The 19,268-nt window shown below is 34.9% G+C and overlaps 1 long non-coding RNA gene across 1 annotated transcript in view; it reads left to right on the top strand.

The window, feature by feature from the left end:
* The first annotated feature begins 936 nt into the window (after positions 1 to 936).
* Positions 937 to 19,268, top strand: part of LOC131424297 (uncharacterized) — a 70,286-nt gene continuing 51,954 nt past the window's right edge. Inside the window, exons 1-2 of the long non-coding RNA XR_009227064.1 lie at positions 937 to 1,034; positions 2,505 to 2,661. This is a non-coding gene — a long non-coding RNA (uncharacterized LOC131424297). The remainder of the gene's footprint in view (positions 1,035 to 2,504; positions 2,662 to 19,268) is intronic.

Here is a 19,268-nt window from a genome sequence, read left to right as displayed (position 1 = left end):
AAATGGACTTTCAACACATACTTTTTTGTCATTGTTGTTTTGTTTTGTTTTGTCCTTCCTCTGTGTACCTGCCTTCACAAGTAACTGCTTTTCCCAATATTGAGCCATTCCACGGTTCTGGGACACAAAATTTTTTTTAACTTTTTTTTCTTTCCTCTGAACTGCTGGCTCAGCATTCAACAATCTCTAGTCTGCTTAATAAGTTGCAATGTGTCCTTCTGCTTTCCATCTATAAAAATCTTTCTGATATCTGTTGTCATTCTTTTTCCTTAGAATTACTCCTTTAGAGTCAATTTTAGGTGACAAACTCATATATTCAATTCACCATGTTAAGCTTTGACACACTGCTGCTTTTAGTACAATAAATTTTAATGTGGTTGCCTGTCACCAATGTTTACAGAATTATCAAGCCCCTTAGTAATTATATTTTAGCTGCATATTGGACATCTGAAGATTATCTTTGTTAAGAAAAAATGAAAAGCAAAATAGGGTGAAATGAAAATGGCACCATGCTTTTTTTTTTTTTTTATCAAAGAGAGTCCATAAACATGAATAAACACTCAACTTAATGGGAAAATTGGCTGTCACTTGCAGTTTTGGATTGTCTGTGCTCCTGTGTAGAATGGACATTGATCCCATCTGATGTTCCAGTTAATATCGTGTCTCAGAAGTAGCATTCTTTGTGTGGGTCCAGGATGCGACCTTGGAATCGCGGCATCTCAGCATATGAGATTTTGCAATATGCAAGTGGAGGATGCACTTCTCACTTGCTCTAGTCCTCACAAGTCAGTTTTCAGTTGTTCCCAGAACGGAATTTTCCAGACTCTATCTTCACTGTAATATATGCCATCATAATAAGAAAGCTCTGGCTCTCTGGAGAGTAACTCAGCCAAGGAAATTCCATTTTCATGAGGAAACTATAGTCTCCCTTGAGAGATTTGGTTGCATTGGAGTCTGAAAACAGTTCCTGCAGGGAGACTGACAAGGGCATGTCGTGATGGTCCTGTGTTATTATCATCTGATCCTGAAATAAAGTAAGATTTGTATTAATTTACTCTCATAATAATTAGATAATTGATGTAGAGAGTTCTTTACATTTATCACAATATTCTCCCATTGGTTGATGATTTTATTCTTTCTCTAGTACTGAGAAATATGTCACGTGACATTACTAATAGATAAAGTAACTGTGTGAACTGCCAAATGCACCACAGCTCTGTAAGCAGCAGACCAGTCTAGAACTGAGGTCCTTTGAAAAGAGTCCTGTATTCTTTTAACTTCACAGTGCTGGTGCTGGCTCTTTTTTTAATATTTATTTTTTAGGTGTAGTTGTACACAATGCCTTTATTTTATTTACTTATTTTTATGTGGTGCTGAGGATCCAACCCAGGGCCTCGAGTGTGTTAGGCAAGTGCTCTACCTACCACTGAGCCACAACCCCAGCCCCACTGGCTCTTTTTTATATGCTCCACATTCACAGATGCTTCATATAATTTGTTTTAAGACTATTATTGGAGTTATGTTTTTTCTTTTAATATTTCTGTTCTTTTGTAACTAATATAAAAGTCTTCTCAAATTGAAAGATGATTCTCTTGAGACAATCAATTATCTATGTCATTCACTAAATCTATACTGAACTAATTAGTAATTATTATCAACTAAACTCCTATTCACTATTCATGTTTCTATAAAATCTGAAATTTATTCTTCCCAGTATATTTTGAGGTTTATTCATCTACCTGTGTTTCATTCATAATTTTGTACCATTTCTCCTTAAACTATCTTTAATTGTTATTTGTCCCTTAACACTTTGATATCTCCAGATCGTTCTGGGTTGAGGAGACATTAGAAAAGCCTTGTTCACAGTATCTTGACAATGGTTGGTAGGACCAAGTCAAAGGAAATCTGCAACTTCATCATAGGAGATAACTTTACTGAGTGAAGAATTGTTTCCCTTGGTAAAGATTCATGGCTATGGCTGTGAGGCATGGCCATAACTTGCAACAATATGGTCTCAAAGAATTATAGAGAATGAGAAAAAAGGATCCATATCTGTGGTTTGTGGATGGCTTACTTTCATGTCATAAATAGACTTCTCACCAGCTATAACAACAAAAGTATTCCATGTATATATATGTTACATATATTACATATGAAATATGTTTTATATTAGTATATATATTATATATGAAATATGTATGTATGTACATGTAGGTATGTTTGTGTGTGTGTATCTCTGAAGAGTCATTAAACAATTTCTAGCAACATAAAGAAATAGTTCCATTCTGAAATATTTCCCTTGTGGTTCTGAAAAATAGGTATGCAGTAAAGAAAACCATTACTAAAGTTATCTATAATTCCATTTTCTCAAAACATAGTGTAGAAAACAATTGTAAAACATTCTCAATAGTGAATGTTGCTGCCCACAGGAATGATATCTTCCTGAGTAGAGTGGTACAGCTGCTGATTTGCAGTGAGCTTATGCTAATCTTATCTGACTCCAGCCATACAGGTCTTCTGTGCTCTGAAAGTGCTGGTTGAAAGAAGAATTCAGCATGGGAAAGGACCTTTGCTTCTCCATTGTCAGTAGCTGCCTCAAGACTGATGGAGTGATCAGGTTGTTGGCTTCCTACAAGTTTCCAGAATGCCTAATACCGAAAAGTGAGTACTCTAAAGGCTCCATAAGAAACTTACTGACATGCAATGATGAGAATAGAATGTGTTGCTGAAGTGGCTGGCATTATAATGGGATGGTTAACAATCAGAGAAACACTCAAAAGGTAGGTATCTGGGGACCAGGAGTGAGGGGGCAGGATTTGGGAAGAAATAGTCTTCTACTTGAAGGTGGAGTGGGAGTGTTAATATAATAGAGAGAAGCTAATGTGATAATGAAGAGAAATCAGGCTGGAAGAAGGTGGTGGGCTTTTTGGACAGGCTACTACCTGCCATGTAGGAGCTTAGTAGGTGGAGGTGAGGAGATAGTGAGCATCCTCTGTAAGAGAGGGCTCCTTACCTTGACTCCTCAGAGCCACACACCTAATCTCACTGTGCCCAGAGGGGAACTCCTCTGGAATTAGTGAAGATTTTCATGGATTCCTACTATCTTGTTTTCTGATATGAAGATAAAAATGTAGGAAAAGCAATCTATGTACCAGGGAGATGAGGGGCCTTGGTGAATCTGACACACTTTAAGTCATTGTCCCTTGCTTTTAATCTAGGTGGATGAGATGGATTCTTAGTCTTATATAACAGAATTCCATAAACTGAATGGCTGATAAACAACTGAAAGTTATTTTCTTACAATTCTGAAATCCCAGGAGTCTATGATCAAGGCACCAACTGATTTGGTGCCTAGTGCTTCTTCTTTCATGAAAAATCTGTCTTGTGGTCACATTCTTGCTGCATCCTTGCTGAGGAAGGGGAGAGGGACCTCTCTTGGATCTGTTTTATAAGGGTACTAATCTCATTCACGGGTGTTCTGCCCTTGTGAGTAGTCAACTGCCAAAGGCCCCACCTCCTGATGTCATCACAACGGAGGATGAGGATTTCAACTTATCAGTTTAAGGGTCCACAATCATCCAACCCATAGCAGGTGGCAATCGTAAAACTAAACCCTAAAAATAAAATAGAATAATTTCTGTTGTTTGCATTATATATATTCAGTGTGTTTTAGTAAGCTTTTTCACTGTTCTGACTAAAAGACACATCCAGAACAATCGTGAGGAGGAAAAGTTATTTAAAGGCTCATGGTTTCAAAAGTCTCAATCCATATACCACAGAGTTCACTCCTCTGGGCTCAAGGTAAGGCTGAACATCATGGTGGCAGAGTGTGGCATAAGGAAACAGCTCAAATTAAAGTGATCAGGAAGGAGAGAGAGAGAGAGAGAGAGAGAGAGAGAGAGAGAGAGAGAGAGAGAGAGAGAGACAGTCAGTCCACTCACTAGATACAAATATATACCCAAACTCATGCCCCAATTCCAACCTCCTCCAGCCACACCCTATCACTTTAGTTACCACTCAGTTAATCCCATCAGGAAATTAAATCATGAATTGGGTTAAAGGCTCTTACAACCTAATAATTTCTCCTCTGAACTTTCTCACACTGTCTCACATTTGAGCTCTTAGGGGCCACCTCACATCCAAACCATAACACAGTGTCAACTCTGAAGTTCCTATTTTACTATGAACCAAAACAAGCTAAATTTTTTTTAAAAAAAACAATGTTTTAGGTTTTTAACTTTTTTAAATTCTACAATATTTCCCTTGTGTTAAATAAAGACTTCCTTTTATTAAAGAATTAAGGCAATATTGCTTGAGGGTTAAACATTTTAATGAGATAATTCTGAAAGAGAAAATGTGTATACAATTTTGTTGTTTGTCTTATTTTATTTTGTTGTTGTTGGTTTACAGTAATCATTTAAAATTAGTCTTAGGCTAATTGTGGACATTGCTCCACTTTTTTTTTTTTTTTTTTTTGCATTGCTTTGACTGAGAGTGACTAATCTATTTTGTAAGATAGCCTTTACTCTCTGTTGCTTAGTTTCCTCAGGTGAAAATTAAAAAAGATTGCATGACATTATAGCTAAGTCTTTTTTTGATCTGTTTTCCATTCTATGTACATTGGGTTCATGAGACTCCTAATGCATACATAATTCCTTCATTTCATAAATATTCTCTTCTCTACAACCAGGATTGCTTTATATTTATTTATTCTTTTGTCTCTGTACATTAGCTATTTATAAGCTTGAAGATTCTGTGATATGCATATGTTACTATAATGACACCATCTTTTGTTCTCAGATGTGCTAAAGCTTGATTTGCGAGCCTACTCTTTGATTCTTTTCTATTTAGCACATAGGTCCCTGATGATTAGGTTGAAGTAAATTTCTTCATCTGTCAGTGGTTTATTTGGTCTCAGGACAGACATTCCATTTTTTAAGTGTAATGTTTCCCCCATTCTATTTTTACAGCTTACTTCTTCAATGCAAGGACTTAAATGATACTCTTTGCATTTTCTGTTGATTGCTATGGAGGTTTGGCCCTAGTATGCCTGACGGACTTCTGATATCATTCACTAACTCCCACAGAATTACATGTGTCTTTTTATTTCGTTTTTGAAATGTGAAAATTTACCCTAACAATGAGATCCTTTTCTTTGTTTTCCCCTGCCAAACACGCAGAGCAACTTGTCTTTGCCATAGTAGTTCTGTTTTTTCATTTTTTATCATCTGTTGAATTCCTGAGAAGGGAGCCTTGGTGGAATTGAAAAACAGTGGTTTTGTTTGTTTTGTTTCTTGATGTTTTCCCTCCTTGCACATTCATTATCACAGATCCTTGTTAGGGTGAATTTATGTGCAAGTTTGCTCTGTGAACGGTGTTTACCAGTCAGATATTTGTTCTCAGAGAATAGAGAGAAAGCATGGGACCACCTTAAAATTCTGTATTTCAGAAAATGGTCAATGATTTTGCAGGAGTGAGTTTATACAAGCAAAACATTTCAGAAAATGGTCAATGATTTTGCAGGAGTGAGTTTATACAAGCAAAATGGATTGGTTGATTCATTGAGATTTTGTTATAGTTCAAATATTTTCAGAAGGAGTAAAAAAAAATTTAAGGAAGGCTAATAAATTTAGTAAAAATTTTCTCTGGGTGTTTGTTCTCTCCTTCTGGATCATTCCCACATCTCTCAGATATAGTAGATCTACTCAGTCAAAGCTGTGAAATTGTAGGTTACATTCTTAGCTCATTTTGCATTTTGTATCCCCTTCCTGGATATTCTCATAGCCTTAATGATTATATTTTCTTAATCATGAGTTATTTGATTACAAGGAATTGAAACCAACTCAAATTATCTAGGAAAAATTATAATAAAACCAGAGAAGAACCTGACACAAATAGAGTGAAAAAAAGTTAGCAAAGTTTCTCAAGAGCTAAGATCATAGGACCTGAATTCTGTTGTTCAAGAACTTATCATTTTGTCTGTTGGTTTCATCATTATTTCCTTCTGCAGACTAAGTTTTTTCATCCAGCTTATCTATATTGTCTATTAGGACTATTCTAATACTATACTCAGATAAAAATAAGAGCAAATCTTTTCTAGGATCTGCTCTACTTTTAATTCCTTCTAGATTAGACTCTGGATATCTGGGGTTCTAGAATTCTCAGGTTGAACCATTCTTGAATATCCTACCAGAGTCTGTGGAATCTTCTTCCTTGGGCTTGCTCTTCTGAGGGCAGCCCATTGTAGCAGGGGTGTGCATTCTTGGACTGTTGGCCACAGGATTAAAGTGTTCAGCAAATTGTTGGATCTTCAGCATCTGTGGTTTTTGTTGAGAATCCTATATTCAAATCTGTCATCATAAGCTATATTTGTCAACAAAAAAAGATAGAACATATTTTTAAAACAATGTGTTAGTTTAATTTTATAATTTTTAGATACTTTTTTGAGTCCCAATATATGAAGGTCTATTTGTATTTCTGTACTGAATGCTTCAAATTATGGGGAGGTCATGCCAATGTGGCTATCTATGAAAATTCCCTTAGATCTCAGTAAATTGGTTTCTATGTCATATCTCAAATTCTCTTGAGACAGATACCGATTTTTCTAACTCAAATGCTTAAATGTTTTGTACATATTTCAAGGTCATTGTTTAAAGTTAAATACACTATTTTCTCTTTCTAACATCCCACTATTATTCATTCATTCAGCACATTTTTATCAAAAACCCATTTGGAGCTGGGTATTTTGCTAGTCACTGGGATCAAACTGATGAGCAAAGCCACTTACAGCCCTTGAACTGATGCATTGGAAGAGGCAGATTCCATGTTTGTTTTGGTAGCACTGTTATCTACCTTCCAATGAATCCCTAGATTTTTAAATTATATATCATTTGATATCTTCTGCTGTATCCATAGCCAATCAACCTGGTTGATTTCACTTTCCAAGTTTCTTTTTCTTATTTTGTCTTTTTCCCCCCTCCTCTGTACTTCTATTTTCTTAGTTCTATATTAAAGTACCATTTCTCTCTAGATTCCCATTTGAACTTTTATCTGTTTTTTTAACATCATCATCATCATTATTTTTTTATATGTATCTAAAAAAGAAAACACCATCTTATTTTCTTGATGCTCATCCATCCAACCTCATGGGCTCGGATTTTCTTACTGCACTCACTCAACAATGCTCTCCCAAGACAGACGCTAACTCCCTATGAAATAACATTTAACTCATCATGAGAGAAGAGATCTTCTTAAACAGTTTCATGCTTACATTTTTCCTATTTTGTTCCTTACTCTCTACATTAGAATATTAAATTTAAAAAGCACCAGTCTCTTATTTCTGTTCCTTTGCTCTTGAATATTTTCTCTACCTAGAAGTCTTTTCTCATTAAAATTCAATTTTTTCCTATCCCACCTACATCTTATCCCAAATGTGCACAAAAACATGATTGGGTTGCTTTTCAATGGATTTTTATCAAAACTTCTAAGGAAGTTTGTACATCAGAGGAACAAAGGAAAAGCTTAGTGAAAATTTTCTCTAGTTATGCAGATGATAACTGAGTGGAATTCCAAAGCTCTGGCTCCCATGATATCTGCCTTCTTCTAGGAGCCCAGCTACACTAGGCAGGCTGTAGGAATGATTACTTGCATAACAGAGATCCAAAAGTCCCTTAGGTAGCCCTTAAAATTTTTTATATTAATTCAATAAATAGCAGCATGATTTATTCATTCAATTTGATCACTTAAGTCCAGGTAGATAGATAAAATATTTTGATTTGGAATTTCATTTCCTTTGATTCAAAACACTTTCTAATTATTTTTTTTAATCAATGGGTTACTTAAAAGTGTTAGTTTTCATATATTTGGATGTTTTCTAGGTATGTGTGGTTAATAATTTCTAGTTTAAATCATGTTTTTTTTATGATTTGAATCATTACCATTTAATTGAAATTAATTTTCTGGTCCATAATAGGATTTATCAATATAGAATATATTAGATCTTTTTTTCCCTTAGGAATATTAAAACAAAGGGCATGGAGAGCATTAACAATCCATACCTTTTTTTTTTCTAGTAGATGTTTCCAATTCACAATACTATGTTACAAACATTAAAAGATATATGTCCAAAATTCTATAGATGGGTACTATTGTTGAGTAGGGAAGGAATGGAATCCTCATTTTGTTGATACTTAGGAAAAGACAGGACATAAGGAAGATTCATTATATTTATCACAAGTTTTGGAGGGAATATTGTTTCTCTCACATTACATGAAAAAACATGGTAATTCTTTTTTTTAAGAGAGAGAGTGAATTTTTTTAATATTTATGTTTTAGTTTTCAGTGGATATAACATCTTTATTTATTTTTATGTGGTGCTGAGGATCGAACCCAGCGCCCCACGCATGCCAGGCGAATGCATTACCGCTTGAGCGACATCCCCAGCCCCCAAAACATGGTAATTCTTAGTAGAGTTAAATCAACGAATCAAAAGATAATTTTAAGAGCTTGACAATGAGAAGGTGTTATTAACTTAGGGCCAATGGAATAAAAATATATCTTCAAAGAATTAAACACAATTTTAAGACTTTGCCTTAATTTAAAAATCAGGTAGATGAAAGTTTTAATTACATTTTATTTTGTTCTAATATTAGATCAAGTCTCCTTGGACCCAGAACTCCCTTATTCAATACTGATAAACATAATCTAAATGAAAGGCAACCAGTGAACCAATTAAGAATGCATTTTCTGAAAGTTTGCACTTGAATCTTGAAGTATGTACTTAATTCACAGTAGCAGATGCCAGTATGCAGCTGATATCTCCCTAACCAGGAGCCTATATACAAAGAGCCATGTGGACTCTGGATAATAATATCATTTTGTTTTTATTGAGCACTTATCTCTGAGGAACTAAAGTGATTTACAAGAATTATCTCATTAGTCCATATAATATTCTTATGAAGCAGAGAGGTGGCAGCTGATGCTGTCTCTGTTTCTTAGTAGAATTCTCTAGGTATAGCCTGAGAAATCTGATTAGATAGGTGAGCCGGATTCATAACATCCTAATCTAAGGAAAGCTTTCTTTCAAACTTTGAAAGCATCATTAACATTCAGAACACATTTTTATAAGTACAGAAGTTTTCAGAATGCACACTGGCTAAACGAGCCAGCCATTTCTACAGGTCTTTTTGACAAGGTACATTCTTATAAACTTAAGATTTTATTTTTTTTAATAGATTTTCTATTAAATTCAGCAAGTGTATTTGAGAAATCTATTTGAGAGGGGAAAAAAAATCAAAGCAGGGTTTCTTTTGCTGGGATGTTTTGATCTTATTGGTAAAGTAGCTTTCTACAGAAAAACTTATTCAGATATTCTACATATTTATACTATAGATATCCATATACATAAATATATATGCACATATATATAATATGTATGAAATATATACATATATATGAAACAATGCATCATATAGACATAATGTGGCATAGAGGGATATATATATATATACTATAAGAAGATAATTTTAAAAGAAAGTTTGAATTATAAACATAGCTCCCCACTGCACCTTGTATAAAAGGCAGATGCTGTGTGGTGGCCTTCAAGGCTGTACATGGACTGTCTAGATTACTTAACCAACCTCATCAAGTACAGAACTGTTTCATGTTTGGCCTGTCCTCAAACTTTTAACTCCTCTGCCCATGTCCCCAGCTTCAGCTGATGACCTTGCACCCTGTTTCACCCAGCAAATGGAAACAGACAGCAAAGCATTTCCACAAGTTGTTGCTGGCACGTTTGCAGACTTCACCTTGTCTGTCCTCATGTCCTCTGGCTCTCCTGCTTACCACGGATGAGCCATCTGGGATGTTTCTTAAGCCTGCTCTTCCCCATCACTTTTGTTCTAGATCCTTTCCCCTCTAGCCTTCCCAAGGCCATGCTCCAGGAATGCTTCTCTCTCCTGATTCAGCAAAATTTCCTTCTCTACCAGATTAGTAGGCAAACATTCTCTTACTTCTTCCATTAAAATAATTAAAAAAGAATTCCTTGGTGTTCTTATTCTTACAAACAAAAATCTTTGAAAGAGATGACAGTATGAACTGTTTTTAAATTTTTTTCTCTTCCAATTTTCCCCATGAACATTCAGGTTGTCAAAGTAGACAGTGATTTACCTACTATTAAATCCAGTGGTTGGTCTTTAGGCTTCTTGTTTGTTGATCACTTATCAAGGCTTTTGATAATTCCCTCCTCTTTAATACACTCACTTCAGTCACTGGTTTTCCTCCTATGTACTCAGACTCTTTTCCCATATCTTCTTGATATTTCAAATCCCTAAGTATTGGCATGGAGGAACTGGAAGTTCCTTTTTTTATGTATTATATTAAAATGCATTGATACTATCCACTGTTCCCAATCCATTAACAGACCAAACATGGTTTGTTGGGATGCTGTGGTTGCCGGTTTGTTTCTTATGACCTGAGCTACCTGAAGAGTTCAGAGAAGGCTAAGTCAAAACTTGTACCAGATAATCCTTTCTAACTGATATTTTCACTCCAGGTAGAACTCACAGATTCCTCCTTGCTTTTTCTTTAGAATAGTTCAGCTGATAACTACCTTATTGCAATAAGAAGAGCCAGCTTAGATGTTAAATTAACAGATTAATTCCTAGAGGGATTCAAATACTACTTAGAACTCTAGTAATTCCAAATTGCTGTCCTCCAACACTGTGCACAGGTGACCTTGGGTTAGGAGTGTAGGAAAACCTTAGGGATTAGAGGGCATCATGTGGGCACTGGTAAGTTTTCACCTTATTGTTGAGTCACTGAAGAAGGCCACCTTAAGTCCAAACTGAAGAATTTAAGGTTGGATGAGGGAGGGCCGTCAGAAAGAAAAGAAAGAACATTCCAGAATTTGGGAGAGAGATAGAAATATGTAATACTGATTTGGTGACTATCAGCTTATAAAGTGATCATTGAAGTTTGAAGTGAAGGTGAGCACTCATCTGAGGGAGAGACCAGCATTTTAGAGAATGCTCAGGAAATGGGAAAGGAAGAGCATTTAGATGACCAGGAAATATGGCAAGAATTGGGAGAGCCTCTACATATCCTCACTGAATTGCTAACATAACTTCAGTCTTATACTTGTGTACGTTTTTGGAAAGAAGACAAAACCGTGACTCAACATTTTAGAATTGGACTTTTAATTCGTATTTCTTCAGGGATCCTTACAATAGTTTTTAGTCTTTACAAGGCTACAAACTCATTGAGAATTTAATGAAAGCTATGAATCTTTCATCAGAAAAACAAAAACAAGTACATAGACAGACATGATTCGGCAAAAAGAGAATCAGAGGACTCCTGGGTGCTGGCTGTTATTCACAGAGAAAGAGGGCTGGTGCTTCTTATATTCTGTTTGAGATTTTTGCTGCAGCTGCTGCTTTCTGAGATTCACTTGAGATTTTGTTGTAAAGGTAAAAGAAGAAATACTGAAATAGAGTTCATTTCACTAAGTTCTGTTTTCCAACTTCATTACTGCCTTTTGTAATTATGCCATAAATGTACACACACACACACACACACACTTTCTCTTACATGAAGATAATAATATTTACACTACCAGTGTTATATTGTTTTGGGAGAAAGAACACGTTGAATAGAAACAATGTTCCTACAAACTAGGGAAATGACTGCTAATAATCTTCAATGCAATTGCCTTTCTTTGATAAATTAAATAGAAGAAGTAAAACTTTTTTGTTTGTAGTTGACATGTAAGTAGACGACATTATTTGTTTGATAAAGTGTATTTCATAAACTTTAATAAAGGTTTTAAATAGCACATTTGCTTTATTCCTCCTTTTCTAAATAAGAGTATACACAAATGTTTCACCTGATTCTAGGTGAAATTATGAAATGATGTAGGAAGTACAGCCCGAGGGAGAATCTATTTCAATTGGCAGCCAAAAGGAAAGGAGAGAGGGAAAATGAGGTCTAGAACAATATGAGGTTTCAAGTCCCTGTAGGTAAATTGAAATTTTGATTTCATTATCTAACGTTGATGGGTTGTTTTAGAGAGCTCTTTTGGTTTCAGAAGCCAGAATTCATTTAAACAAAGTCAAGGGAGGTAGAAGTTAAACTTCCTTAATAAAGTTACAAATGTTGCTGCTATGAAATCAATTTCAAGAATATTAAAAGTTAACCAAGTTTAGATATCAGGCATAAGGGTGATAGATAGAATCATACAGAGAAATTAGTGTGGTTCAAAATGTCCTTACTTTGACTCAGTGATGGTGGAATCTACTTAGTGACAAGTTTAATGTGGCGAAACAAACAGGGTCAAAAGATGATACTACCACTGCAGAAATCAAGTGGTGTGATTTCTCTGTAAATCTGTATTTTTTTCATGTTTGCATGTTTGTATTCTCTCTGTCTATATGATTTCTCAAGTGGTCTATTATATCTTTCCTTGAGTACTTTCCTATCTGTATCAGTCACTGGAAACAATTTATGTGCTGTTTGAAAAACAGAGCAGTTACATGGATTAAAATAAATTTATTCCTAGTCTTTGAAGAAAATGATAGATGTTTATTTTAAATATCCAATTAGTTTACCTACCACCATGAACCCATAGACACATCTTAAGATCGTGGTGGCAGAAAATCATGTTAGCTCAGCACACTCAACAAAAGTAGGGATTCTGAAAGGCTCTGCAGGAATTTTATCTGTGACAGTGTGATGCTCATGAAGAATCATCTATTAGGACACTAACTTGGAGTACAGAATAGATGGGCAACTAAAATCTTTTATGGAAGATCCAGAAGCTGTTTTAATAATCAACATAGTGTTATTAATCCCCATCTTTCCTTTCCAACCTCATATAAAGCTTTGGATTGAAAACTGTGTTTAATAATCACCAAATATAATGAAATATAAGTTAAAGGAAGAAGTAGCTACTTTTCAATTTTAAAATTTGTATTTATGAGAATTTTTTGGTCATCCTAAATAAACTTGATTATTTAGAACTTTCTAATGATCCCATAAACTGAGCAACATTTCTTATCAAACTTAGAAAACTTTCTTATAAAAGCATAGGAATATTATTCACACATTTAAAGAACTTTTTCTACTTATGAATTTTTTTGTTTCACCTTAAAGGTATTTTTTCAGAAAGAAGGGACTTACTATTCAATCACACTTTAACAGTTTAAATACTTACATGCAATTTGATTTCTTTGTAAAGTAGCCAGGTAAAATACATTTGAATGATGTTTTTAGATGTTTAAGGAAAAATTAACATGTCCCGAAGCTAATTGTATTTGAGATGAGCATGTTAATATTCCCAAAACTTCCAGTTATATTTGCCTCATTTCTTACCTCCATAATTTCAGTATTTGGCCAAGTGTTTTTCCTGTCTAATCACATGGCTGAGTTTCAGTACCTTTGGCCGAGTACTGAAAAATTTCCTTTTTTTAAAAAATAATCTATTATCCATATGTCAATGAGGCATCACTTGCTAATAGGCAACTCTGACCTATTTCTACTTTGCTTGTAGCAGCTCACTGAGTTTTCCATGTCCACTGACTCCAAGTCAGCTCCTGAACAGAGCTCAGAAATCCCCTCATGATGGGACCCAGCTGTGACTTCTAGTTGCAGTCCCTTCCCTCCTGGTGTCCTGCTTTGCATTTCCAATGCTGCACACCAATGATGCACACTTAGTGTTTTTAGGCCTCTTCTTGGTTAGCTATTAATTAAGATACGTACCTAAAATTCATCTTGAATGATGAAAATATATTAAACTAAAATAACTATAAGAGTTATATACATGTCCTAGTGGAACAAGTATATCTGAAAGTTTGGGGGACCTTTATATGCTCATATCAAAAATAAATTTAGTTTTAATACATGCCAAGTTAATTTTCCTTTAAAAATTTTAAAAATGTTCATCAAATCAATTGTTACCTGTCTACAGAGAAATCAAAATGCATATAAACATTTGAACTCTTACAGCATTCCTATGAGCCTTTTTCCCTCCTGAAGAGGCCCATTTTGTCCTACTAAGATAGAATTATTTACCACTCCTTTGCTATTTTTCTAGTTTATATAGATTCCCGTTATTTCATTTAATGAGGTAGGGTTTTTCGTGTATATATACATATATATGTTTATATATGTTATACACACACACACACACATACTCATATGTATACACATACACATTCACAAGTGAAAAATACATATGTTTATATAAAATACTGATTGGTATAACTCATAGCATGGTAAAAAACCAACTGAGTTTTCTCCTCATTTTTCTTCATCCAACTAGAAGAATCTTTGTCATATTATTTTCTGTCTAAAAATTATATTAAATTCAATCATTACACCATGGTAGATCAGTTAGCTTGAGCATCCTTCATGTAACTTTAAGATGCTGAAAACTATGGCTTCAATCAACTATAACAATTTGGAATGGATTGATTGATTATCTGCCTGAAGCAGACATGAGACCAGTTATATAATTAGTCCCATATATATTTAACATGTGGACGTTATGCCAATTGTGAGACTGAAAGCATGTCATGAAATACACTGATATAATATCAAAAGGAGTTAAGGTAGTCAATGCTGATAAAGTATTTATGACTTTAATGCATGACTACCTCAATGCAATCAGAGTGGGAACTTTTTTTACATTTTTCATTATTAATTCACCTGTGTTCTGATTGACATTGATTATCACAAATTCATATGGAAATTCATCTAATATTATACATTTCTTTTGTGAATGTACATGTTTTTCTTATGTTTTCACACACACAAAAATATTGCCTAACTTTTCTTTATAGTTTCAGTAAAACATGCTTTATGTCCTTTATGACAAGCATTCACAATCCAGTAAGTTATTTTTTTTACACTCAGTACTGGTGTTACAATACTCATGTGGAAACTGTAATTCAATGTACCTTCAAAGAGCTGTCTCAGTTCCTTTGGCTCATTTCCACTCTCTCATAGAGGTATTGTAGTTTGAAAATGCTCCTTCTTAAAATTTGGCTCAATGTCCAAAACAAAATATGGAATTGAATAGCTGGAGGACTGACCATCTGCTTTGTTGTTGTTGTTGTTGTTGTTGAACATGAATTTATATCAATGCATTCTACAACCACACCAACTTTTACAAGAACTACTTGACACACTGGGGTTGCCAAGCATCAAAGGAATGTGTAGGTATTTTTCAGACACGTTCTACCAGTAATGCATGTTTTTCTTGTGCTGTGGTTTTTGGTAAAATGTAAGGTTTATAATCATTAAAATTTTTTCCTTTTTTGTTTTTTTCTTCTTTTTAATCTATTTTTATTGGTGCATTACAATTATACATAACAGTGATATTCACTATGCCATATTTATACATGCACATAACATAATTTGATCTGTCTCATTTCCTAGTACTTTTCCTTTCTCTTCTCTCCTCCCTCTCCTTGATCCTTGTGCTTTACTCTACTGATCTCTCTTTATTATTGTTATTTTTATTATAGCATTATAATAATATGAATATAAAAGTGAAGGACTCATTATAGTATATTTGTACAAAGACATAGAATAATTAGGTAGATTTCTGTCCCCAATATTTCCCCATGCCCTTACCTCCTCCCTGTCTCTCAATACCCTTAATTTTTTTTATTTTGTCAGATTATGTTCATCATCCCACTTGTCCATGTTTGTTTTTTAATTAATGCATTTATTTTGTTGATAATTTAACTTTGAAAATTCGGAAAGGAAGTCTGGAGAAGGCCATTCCTTTAAGGTAGCAGATATGGAGATTAATACCCCTATTGAAACTCTAGCCTTTTTCTCTTGCTCATAAGATTTTTATTTGGTCCAGGAAGAGGAAACAGGATGAAGAGACTGTCCCTTTTCAGAAAAACATGGCTCCACTCTTTGCTTCTTCCTTGGGCTAGAGGGATTCCCCTGAAAGTAGCCTTAGCTTTCACATTACTTTCTAAAAGTTCCCTTTATGGGCTTAACTTATAAAGACATGGTCAGCTTTTGAAAATGAAAAGTATAAGGCATATACTGTGTCCCTGTTGATGGTTTTTATAAAAGCACTTCCCTCCTGAAGTTGGGAAGGGACCTCATGGCCTCATCAGGGAGCACTGGTGGCTTCTTCAATATTGGACTCCACTTCTGGCCTGATTAAGGGATGAGTAAGTTTGAACAGTAAATGTTACTATTCTGGGTCTTGTACTTTGGGAATGAATTGATATTTAAAATATAGTGGTGATCTTAGAAATTCAGGAACCAATATAAGACCTTTAAAAATCCTCTTCCCTGCCCTTCCCTTTATAGGTATTCATGTAAACACATGAAATGAGGGCTTCATTTATACTCATTTAAGATGTCTGAAGCATTCTAATGCTGTCTCTTAAACTCAGCCATATTATAGTCAAATGGAATTATTTCTGGAATCAAAATTTATAGATGAAACTCTGTCTCTTTTTTGGCAAATGAAATCCTTTGGGGAAGGATCTTTTTTCCTGGCTCATGTAGTTGTTGGCTGCTTTCAATCTCTCGTGTACTTTAAGGCTGAGGATCTCATTTAGACTTTCAGGTAACCCCATTGCTCTTTGTGACTCTAAGGGTCCTACCTCTTTTTTATAACATACCACGGCTGAGGAAACCTCCATGAGGCTATCTCTGACTATTCCCTACTTCTCCAAGAGTAGAAGAAATTTTTACTTCACAACTCACTGCATCCTGGACTTTATTGGAAAGAAAACACAATTTTATTCCATGCCAGAATCTCCCTGCTCTTTCTCTTGACCTCTGAGTAGATCTGGTGTTTTTCTTACTCTCATTTCCTGTGGACTATACTACAGATGCAAGACTTTATTTTCTCTAGAGCCTATGTTGCTCATTCATTTCTTTTTTTTTTTTTTCTTTCCTGAGACTGTCCTTCCAGGTCAAGGAAATTTTGTCTTATATCTGGATTTGGGGAGTTTCCTGCAGAAAGCTGTTCTTCTTGTCATAAAGTAACTCTGTCATTCATGCTCTAAGTTATTCTTATCCTCCTGAGATCTAGGCTTTTGAAATTCAAAGTCAAGAATTGATGTTTTTATTTTATCTTTTTTTCTGATGTGTCAACACTTTCTTGAGAGAACAACACAACAAAGAATGCCCTAGAGATTTCACGAATAGAAAAACAAAAACACATTGGTTAATCTGTAAAAATATTGTTCTGCAACAGATATATTATGAATATCTCTCTATATAAAGACTTATATGCATGTTTATGTATTAGCATATGTATACAGTTTTTAATACTCCAGACGTCGTCTACCATTTACTAAAACATGATAGGATTTATATATGTTACTTTTATTGAGTTATTAAAGTTCATTTTCTTTATTGCCTAGAGAGAAGACAATGACAAGATATATACTGATTTTGTTCACAAACAGTAATCACTTGATAATGTAATCAATATGTTCCATTTCACTTTGGAGGTACTAAAGAAGAAAATTTAACTTTTATTTATTTTTTTATTGGTTGTTCAAAACATTACAAAGCTCTTGACATATCATATTTCATACATTAGATTCAAGTGGGTTATGAACTCCCATTTTTACCCCAAATACAGATTGCAGAATCACATCGGTTACACATCCACATTTTTACATAATGCCATACTAGTAACTGTTGTATTCTGCTACCTTTCCTGTCCTCTACTATCCCCCCTCCCCTCCCCTCCCATCTTCTCTCTCTACCCCATCTACTGTAATTCATTTCTCTCCTTGTTTTTTTCCCATTCCCCTCACAACCTCTTATATGTAATTTTGTATAACAATGAGGGTCTCCTTCCATTTCCATGCAATTTCCCTTTTCTCTCCCTTTCCCTCCCACCTCATGTCTCTGTTTAATGTTAATCTTTTCCTCCTGCTCTTCCTCCCTGCTCTGTTCTTAGTTGCTCTCATTATATCAAAGAAGACATTTGGCATTTGTTTTTTAGGGATTGGCTAGCTTCACTTAGCATAATCTGCTCTAGAGCCATCCATTTCCCTGCAAATTCCATGATTTTGTCATTTATTAGTGCTGTGTAATACTCCATGGTGTATAAATGCCACATTTTTTTATCCATTCATCTATCTATTGAAGGGCATCTGGGTTGGTTCCACAGTCTAGCTATTGTGAATTGTGCTGCTATGAACATCGATGTGGCAGTATCTCTGTAGTGCGCTCTTTTAAGGTCTTCAGGGAATAGTCCGAGAAGGGCAATAGCTGGGTCAAATGGTGGTTCCATTCCCAGCTTTCGCAGGAATCTCCATACTGCTTTCCAAATTGGCCGCACCAATTTGCAGTCCCACCAGCAATGTACAAGTAAGTGACTCTGAAACAATGAATCATTGTTAGAACAGGAAACCTATTTATTCTTCCAGATTTTTTCCCCTCAGTAAGATGTGGAAGCTATAAAAATACACATGGATTTCACTGCCGTTATCTGCTATTATCTTTTAGAGGGCATAAATCCACTGAACCCCTGAAAGCTAGTTCCTTCTTCATCAGACTTTTTGGTGAACTTTTCTACTTCTCTTGGTTTCTTTCAAAATTGTTCATTGTCATTGTCACCTAATTGGGTCTCTACCTTGGAAGTAAAACTTCCCATCCGGGCTGAAGAATATTCCTTCCCAATAGCCACTGCTATGGCAGATAAACATTCCATATTTTAAGTACCAGAGCAGACCAGTAATCCATACCAAGGACGAACTGTTCAATAGGAAAGAAATAGATTTTTCTCTATCTTGCATATTATAAGCCAAGTGGCCAGCTGCTTCCATTTACAGACATCTAGTTATTTGCCCATGTCCCATCTTCACGGCAGATAAAATTAGACCACAAACAATTTGGTATCAATGCAAATTTTAGTCAGAGCCAGCCCTTCTTAATTTGAATCACGAAAAAGCATGCACTCTTCTCTTTTGTACATCTCAAGACCTGATGCAATTTTTTTGCAAGACTCATAACTTTCTATGTGACTGATATTAAATAATGAGTAACACCTGGAGAATCATATTGTGCTTTGTCTTATTAAAAAATATTGAGTCATTGAGCCAACAGAAATGAGGTTTTAGGAGTAAAAGGCCCAATGGCAAGTAAGCCTTATCTCCATAAACAAAATTTAGAAGGGGAAACTGGGACTTTTAAAATTTGAAACCAATATAAAATTGAATGCTAAACATATGAATGCATCACAATGTGATGTGACTGTGGGGGCACATATACTCTGA

Source organism: Marmota monax, unplaced genomic scaffold (assembly GCF_021218885.2).
Source record: "Marmota monax isolate L192 unplaced genomic scaffold, Marmota_monax_Labrador192_F-V1.1 WCK01_AAM20220418_F8-fsc00040, whole genome shotgun sequence".
Classification (NCBI taxonomy): Eukaryota; Metazoa; Chordata; class Mammalia; order Rodentia; family Sciuridae; genus Marmota; species Marmota monax.
The sequence above is the reverse complement of the archived record's forward strand: the minus strand, read 5'-3'. Positions and strand labels throughout refer to the sequence as shown.